Raw genomic sequence first — 8,555 nt, 5'->3', positions numbered from 1 at the left:
ATATATTTAAGCAATCTCAAACAGCAGTCTTACTTTTCCTGTTTCACACCTCCCAAATACACTTTTTCGATGTTCTTATACAGACACAACAAATATCCAAGACTAAAGTAATTTCAGCCATTTTAGCTCCAGGGTATGACCCTGTTTAAGGTTTTGAGCCAAGATGGACGCATGGTAGGGAAGCCTAAGAGCATCCAGAAATGTCCTGTTTGCAATGTACACACATACACACTCACCTAAAGGATTATTAGGAACACCATACTAATACTGTGTTTGACCCCCTTTCGCCTTCAGAACTGCCTTAATTCTACGTGGCATTGATTCAACAAGGTGCTGAAAGCATTCTTTAGAAATGTTGGCCCATATTGATAGGATAGCATCTTGCAGTTGATGGAGATTTGTGGGATGCACATCCAGGGCACGAAGCTCCCGTTCCACCACATCCCAAAGATGCTCTATTGGGATGAGATCTGGTGACTGTGGGGGCCAGTTTAGTACAGTGAACTCATTGTCATGTTCAAGAAACCAATTTGAAATGATTGGACCTTTGTGACATGGTGCATTATCCTGCTGGAAGTAGCCATCAGAGGATGGGTACATGGTGGTCATAAAGGGATGGACATGGTCAGAAACAATGCTCAGGTAGGCCGTGGCATTTAAACGATGCCCAATTGGCACTAAGGGGCCTAAAGTGTGCCAAGAAAACATCCCCCACACCATTACACCACCACCACCAGCCTGCACAGTGGTAACAAGGCATGATGGATCCATGTTCTCATTCTGTTTACGCCAAATTCTGACTCAACAGAAATCGAGACTCATCAGACCAGGCAACATTTTTCCAGTCTTCAACTGTCCAATTTTGGTGAGCTTGTGCAAATTGTAGCCTCTTTTTCCTATTTGTAGTGGAGATGAGTGGTACCCGGTGGGGTCTTCTGCTGTTGTAGCCCATCCGCCTCAAGGTTGTACGTGTTGTGGCTTCACAAATGCTTTGCTGCATACCTCGGTTGTAACGAGTGGTTATTTCAGTCAAAGTTGCTCTTCTATCAGCTTGAATCAGTCGGCCCATTCTCCTCTGACCTCTAGCATCAACAAGGCATTTTCGCCCACAGGACTGCCGCATACTGGATGTTTTTCCCTTTTCACACCATTCTTTGTAAACCCTAGAAATGGTTGTGCATGAAAATCCCAGTAACTGAGCAGATTGTGAAATACTCAGACCGGCCCGTCTGGCACCAACAACCATGCCACGCTCAAAATTGCTTAAATCACCTTTCTTTCCCATTCAGACATTCAGTTTGGAGTTCAGGAGATTGTCTTGACCAGAACCACACCCCTAACTGCATTGAAGCAACTGCCATGTGATTGGTTGGTTAGATAATTGCATTAATGAGAAATATATATATATATAATTACTATATTATATAGATTTAAAAGTACTATTAGCAGTATACACCTCTACCCTGATATAATACTGCCCTCTGGAGCCACAAACCCTTACAGGTGAAATTGCATTATATCTCCTTTCTTTAATTACAACAATTACAATTTATTTTATAAGCTTACTTAAACAATACAGTGTATTAAAAACACAGGTACTAAACACTGCTAAATGGAACCATGTGGGTTTGGTTTCATCATACATCAGTTGTTTGGACTGCATGTAATGTTTGGGAAAATGCTACTGCTAATAGAATCTTTATTAGGAGTTGGCAAGGGAGAGTAAATTTGGGGTCCCTCGGTTAGTCTCTCTGATTAACAGAATGGTTACAGCTTTATAGATTAAATTGCGTATGATACTGTAGCTTATATCCAATCATGGGCTTGCAAAAGAGTGTGAACTTGGGGTCATGTCTGTCCGTTGGGTTCCTCCCGTCGTGGAAACAGATGCATCCCATCATCTTAAATCCATTCAAAACCTTATCTTGTTAACCCTCAGTATAATTTGTAATGCTAATGTTTCAGTTAATATTAATCATTATACTGGTTTCTTTAAACTCTATATTAAATAAAGATTTATTGATTTTGCCATTTCAGTGACACATCTGCAACTTGAGGGTGCAACAGGTACATAGCTCATCTTCCCCACTCAATGAAGCTCCATTGGTTTAAAAAAGGGAGCAGTCAAATGGGGAGAAACAAACAGTCCCTCTCTCCGAAAAGATAAAAACAGTTACATACCTATGTCCATGTTGAGTGTCTGGAGATCTGTTGAACCTGTATGGGTAGCCAGTGAAGGTGAGCTTCCCATCCTCAATAAAATAACGGGTCGCATAATCTAGAGATTTGATATATTTTGTGTCACAGACCACCAATGACACTGTATTTGTGTTGTTGTTATTGTTGAAATGTGTGAAACTAAGTTGACCTGGGTTAGGACATTTTGCTAATAAATACAGTAATAACACCTCAATGATAATACATTAAAATGTTCTTAACACAACTATTAGTTTAAAGGATATTTGAGATTTATTTTGTCAGTGAGCTTATATTTATATCAATTCTTCACTTCCTAGAAAAATATAAATGCACGCAACAGAGACACTGCTTTCAGATGTACAATATATGCCCTTGGATCCAAGTATCACTTATTTTTTCTATATTTTCAGGTTTTGAAAGTAAAATCTTGTATCATAGACAAAGGTAAAGTATTATGTAACATTTTTTCATGATGAAAGACAAAATTAAGTAAATAATTCTAAACTCATGAATTGTAAATGGGAACTTAACAAGTCAATCATATGAATTATATAAACACATACTATGCTTTAGAGTACAGATACTCAGTCAAGGCCACACAGAACACTCCCCAAGGGTGTGAGCTAAAACCAATAATATTTCAGGTTCATGCCACAGCTCCCCATAGAGATTTAAGCAATTTATTTTGCAGTGGTGACAGAAGCTGAAACTCAAGGAATTCATATAAACATCCCATGTATGGGGAATGCTTCAGAAGCAATATTATTCTCACCAGTACTGTGTATTGAAAATACTTCACTGTGGCCACCTTGCTGTAAAATGCTTTAATCTCTTGTAGACTGAAATACTGTTCAAACCCTACCATGGCTAATTTCCATCTCTCCCTACGTGATACACATTATTTTAATTAATAATTGTTTTAATATTTTATTTAAGTTTAAGCATATTAAAGTAGAAGTTAGCATTTAAAAAAGTCTACAAGACCACAGAACATAGAGAAAAAGAAAACACAAACCTAAATCAACAAAGCATGTTTCTGTGATATTGTGAGTAAGAAATGGTTTACGTGCATGAGTACCCTCATGGACAAAGAAGACAACTCTGTACAGTATTGAATTTCTGTGGAATGACTGGCAAATACTGTCATCTTCTTTACGATCTAAGGGCCTGTGCATTCTTCACTTGCTATATATACATGTGTTAAGCATCTCAAAACAGCACTGGTCCAAATGGAGATAAAAAGATAATTGCATTGAAAAAAGCAATGTCCATTTTTTGGTTTTGTGAGAATGTATGTGCTCTACCCTCATTTGTCCCTGGCAAAAAAAAAAATCAAATCAGTGTCAGTTCAACATAATAAAAATATCCCAAAATATATGATTAGCGACAATATGAAATCGGGTTCAACTAATTCTGCAAAACAATTCACCTTGTCACGTAAAAATCACAAGACCTTTTAATACTTATTGACTGGCCTCTATTATGACTACAAATACATAATACAAATACATGCTGTAATACTTCCAATACTCGCCGGGTCTCAAATAGCAGCTGGTCTCCAATAGTCACAGGGTTGATTTGCATAATCATGTAAACAAAAGCCGGTCTCTAATAAACACCGGGTTACAAAACAGACTCGACAATGTTTTATAAATAAAGAAAAGGGAAATCTATAGTTTCTAAAGATGCATTATCACATTTGAAAGGACCTTCCACAACATATTTACGTACTTTTATTTTTATGTTTTGCATCTTTCTTGTTTTCAGTAAATATATATACCATATATCAATTATAAAAACACCATCACGTGTTTTTATTAATTTATTTCTCACATTAACAATACATATATATATATATATATATATATATATATATATATACACTCACCTAAAGGATTATTAGGAACACCTGTTCAGTTTCTCATTAATGCAATTATCTAACCAACCAATCACATGGCAGTTGCTTCAATGCATTTAGGGGTGTGGTCCTGGTCAAAACAATCTCCTGAACTCCAAACTGAATGTCTGAATGGGAAAGAAAGGTGATTTAAGCAATTGTGAGCGTGGCATGGTTGTTGGTGCCAGACGGGCCGGTCTGAGTATTTCACAATCTGCTCAGTTACTGGGTTTTTCATGCACAACCATTTCTAGGGTTTACAAAGAATGGTGTGAAAACGGAAAAACATCCAGTATGCGGCAGTCCTGTGGGTGAAAATGCCTTGTTGATGCTAGAGGTCAGAGGAGAATGGGCCGACTGATTCAAGCTGATAGAAGAGCAACTTTGTCTGAAATAACCACTCGTTACAACTGAGGTATGCAGCAAAGCATTTGTGAAGCCACAACACGTACAACCTTGAGGCGGATGGGCTACAACAGCAGAAGACCCCACCGGGTACCACTCATCTCCACTACAAATAGGAAAAAGAGGCTACAATTTGCACAAGCTCACCAAAATTGGACAGTTGAAGACTGGAAAAATGTTGCCTGGTCTGATGAGTCTCGATTTCTGTTGAGACATTCAGATGGTAGAGTCAGAATTTGGCGTAAACAGAATGAGAACATGGATCCATCATGCCTTGTTACCACTGTGCAGGCTGGTGGTGGTGGTGTAATGGTGTGGGGGATGTTTTCTTGGCACACTTTAGGCCCCTTAGTGCCAATTGGGTATCGTTTAAATGCCACGGCCTACCTGAGCATTGTTTCTGACCATGTCCATCCCTTTATGACCACCATGTACCCATCCTCTGATGGCTACTTCCAGCAGGATAATTCACCATGTCACAAAGGTCGAATCATTTCAAATTGGTTTCTTGAACATGACAATGAGTTCACTGTACTAAACTGGCCCCCACAGTCACCAGATCTCAACCCAATAGAGCATCTTTGGGATGTGGTGGAACGGGAGCTTCGTGCCCTGGATGTGCATCCCACAAATCTCCATCAACTGCAAGATGCTATCCTATCAATATGGGCCAACATTTCTAAAGAATGCTTTCAGCACCTTGTTGAATCAATGCCACATAGAATTAAGGCAGTTCTGAAGGCGAAAGGGGGTCAATCACAGTATTAGTATGGTGTTCCTAATAATCCTTTAGGTGAGTGTATATATATATATATATACACCGATCAGCCATAACATTATGACCACTGACAGGTGAAGTGAATAACACTGATAATCTCATTATCATGGCACCTGTCAGTGGGTGGGATATATTAGGCAGCAAATGAATATTTTGTCCTCAAAGTTGATGTGGGAAAGAGTAAGGATCTGAGCGACTTTGACGAGGACCAAATTGTGATGGCTAGATGATTGGGTAAGAGCATCTGCAAAACTGCAACTCTTGTGGGGTCAGTACCTATCAAAAGTGGTCCAAGGAAGGAAAAGCGGTGAACTGGCGACAGGGTCATGGGCGGCCAAGGCTCATTGATGCACATGGGGAGCGAAGGCTGGCCCGTGTGGTCCGATCCAACAGACGAGCTACTGTAGCTCAAATTGCTGAAAAAGTTAATGCTGGTTCTGATAGAAAGGTGTCAGAAAACACAGTGCATCGCAGTTTGTTGCATATGGGGCTGCGTAGCCACAGACCAGTCAGGGTGCCCATGCTGACTCTTGTCCACTGCCGAAAATGCCTACAATGGGCACGCGAGCATCAGAACTGGACCATGGAGCAATGGAAGAAGGTGGCCTGGTCTGATGAATCACGAGTTCAAGGTGCTGACTTGGCCTCCAAATTCCCCAGATCTCAATCCAATCGAGCATCTGTGGAATGTACTGGACAAACAAGTCCGATCCATGGAGGCCGCAACCGGGAAACTTACAGGACTTAAAGGATCTGCTGCTAATGTCTTGGTGCCAGATACCACAGCACACCTTCAGAGGTCTAGTGGAGTCCATGCCTTGATGGGTCAGGGCTGTTTTGGCAGCAAAAGGGGGACCTACACAATATTAGGCAGGTGGCCATAATGTTACGATCTCTGTACACAGCTACAGTCCATGCACTCCCACGCACAGGAGCTCCAAAACATGTGTGATCTTGAATGTTGTGGGTTCAAATCCTGGGTGGGGCAGTGCTGTTGTACCCTTGAGCAAGGTACTGTACTTAGATTGCTCCAGTAAAATGCCCAGCTGTATAAATGGGTAGAAATGTAAGTTGCCCTGGATAAGAGCGTCTGCTAAATGACAAATATGGAATTTGGGCTTCAAGACATTCAAAACGGAAAACAGGAGACACTTCTTTACACAGAGAGTAGTCACAATCTGGAATAAACTACCCAGCGATGTGGTAGAAGCTGAAAGTTTGGGAACATTTAAAAATAGACTGGATAGGATCCTTGGATCATTTAGATATTAATGGACTCCAAACGAGCACGATGGGTCGAATGGCCTCCTCTCGTTTGTAAACTTTCTTATGTTCTTATGTTATGGCTGATCGGTGTATATATGTGTAATAATGTCTTATTTTGACAAATCAGAAATAAGTAATAAGTAACCATTACTTATTTTTGAAAAATAAGGAATAATGAACCATTACTTCTTTAAAAAAAAAAAAGGAATAATGAACCATTACTTTAAAATAATAATAATAATAATAATAATAATAATAATAATAATAATAATAATAATAATAATAATAATAATAATAATAAGGAATAGGAATAAGGAACCATTACATTGCTGAGAACATTATATTGAACAAATAAAATAAAATCTGCAAATTCTTGTGCCTAAAGATGCATTCCCTGCTTTAGATACAATATTATTTTAATTGCAAAGATATGCTATACCACATCAACATTATCAGGTATTGTTGCAGATAGCTTTGCAATCTAACGGGTCCAAGCATAACAGTGTATGCTTTTCATAATTCAGAGTATTCAATCTGATAAGAGTAATTTCCATGATTGGTACAAATGTAATGTTGGTCCTCACACAGAATACAATAATAAACATAACTCCTAGTTTCCTGCCTTATATTATATTTAACAATTTAGCCACAAATATTTTTTCACATGCCTTTCTCTGGATAAAAAAAATATATATAATAACTTTGTCATTTTATCTGACGACTTTTCACTTAACTCAGCTAGCTTTCACCCTTTCACCTTAAATTGGAGATTGACCTATTGATGTGTGAATGTGGTTTAGTGCTGCATTGCCGGAAGCCACAATATCAAAATACAAGGAAAAGTGCAAGAAAGGCAAGCAGCCCAGCCGACACATTGTAACTGAGAACCCTTGAAGAGGTTTGGAGGCAGTACAAAACACAAGTTTAATGTCTTCATAAGTTTAAATGGGATTTGCTGCTGACAAAGGATTTCAAACACTTTTTAAACGCATGATAAGGATCACACATTTACAATAATACAGTATATAGGTCTTCTTGCCATGATGTAATAAATAACTACCTATATTCATAAATACATACCCAGGAAAACAAGCAAATAATGAATACAATCTGTTCATTACTATGGCCCATATTCACAAAAATGTTTACCATAAAATAATGAAGCATTTAGCTTACTTTGGTTAAATTTACTAATTTGATAAATTGATACATTTATGTGACTCTTAAGAACTTTGTATTACTTGTCAGAAAAAAGAGGTGTTAACTAGACAGTAAAACCTAATTACTTGCACAATTGTATATTTCAGCTGCACCTAAAATCTTTTCAAAAATCTTAATCTTGCCTCAATAATAACAGTTTTTATAATAATAGATTTCAATAGCAGTACAGTATTTTACTGGTGTGTCCAGTGCACGTACATGAGCAGGACAATTCTCTTACTTTCTACAGAAATTCCTTGTCATGTAAACACATGCTTTGTCTTGAGATTTGTCTAATTTCAATATTAAATTGTGACAGGCATTTCAAATCTGTTGAATCTACTTCAACAGAATATTAAGACCATTATGTAATTCATAATGATGTATTAATCTCCAATATTTTAATGTAAGAAATGTGTTTAATTGTTTTCAGTGTTCTCAGGGGAACAAAATATGACTTTAAAAACAGAAACAGTTAAAACAATACGTTTCTATAGAAAATGGTAATGTTTTAAAGTAATATTGTAATCGGTGCTGCCTACATAAATGGGAAGATGTACTAGTTATAAAATAAAAATACTTGTGTATTCTAATTAAAACAATTGCTGTTTAACTGTGTGGAAACCCTATACTTTGTACTAAAAAAATATCCTTCATATTTAAAATAAAAATATATTTAAAACATTGATATGTATATTAAATATTAGATTCCAATAAATAGATGATTCTCTGTTATTAACTTTTGTTAAGTAACATTTGTCACAGGGTAGATACCTTTCCATCATTGCCATACATTAAAGTTTATGAAAT

The sequence above is a fragment of the Amia ocellicauda genome, chromosome 6, assembly GCF_036373705.1.
Source record: "Amia ocellicauda isolate fAmiCal2 chromosome 6, fAmiCal2.hap1, whole genome shotgun sequence".
Taxonomy (NCBI): domain Eukaryota; kingdom Metazoa; phylum Chordata; class Actinopteri; order Amiiformes; family Amiidae; genus Amia; species Amia ocellicauda.
The sequence above is the reverse complement of the archived record's forward strand: the minus strand, read 5'-3'. Positions refer to the sequence as shown.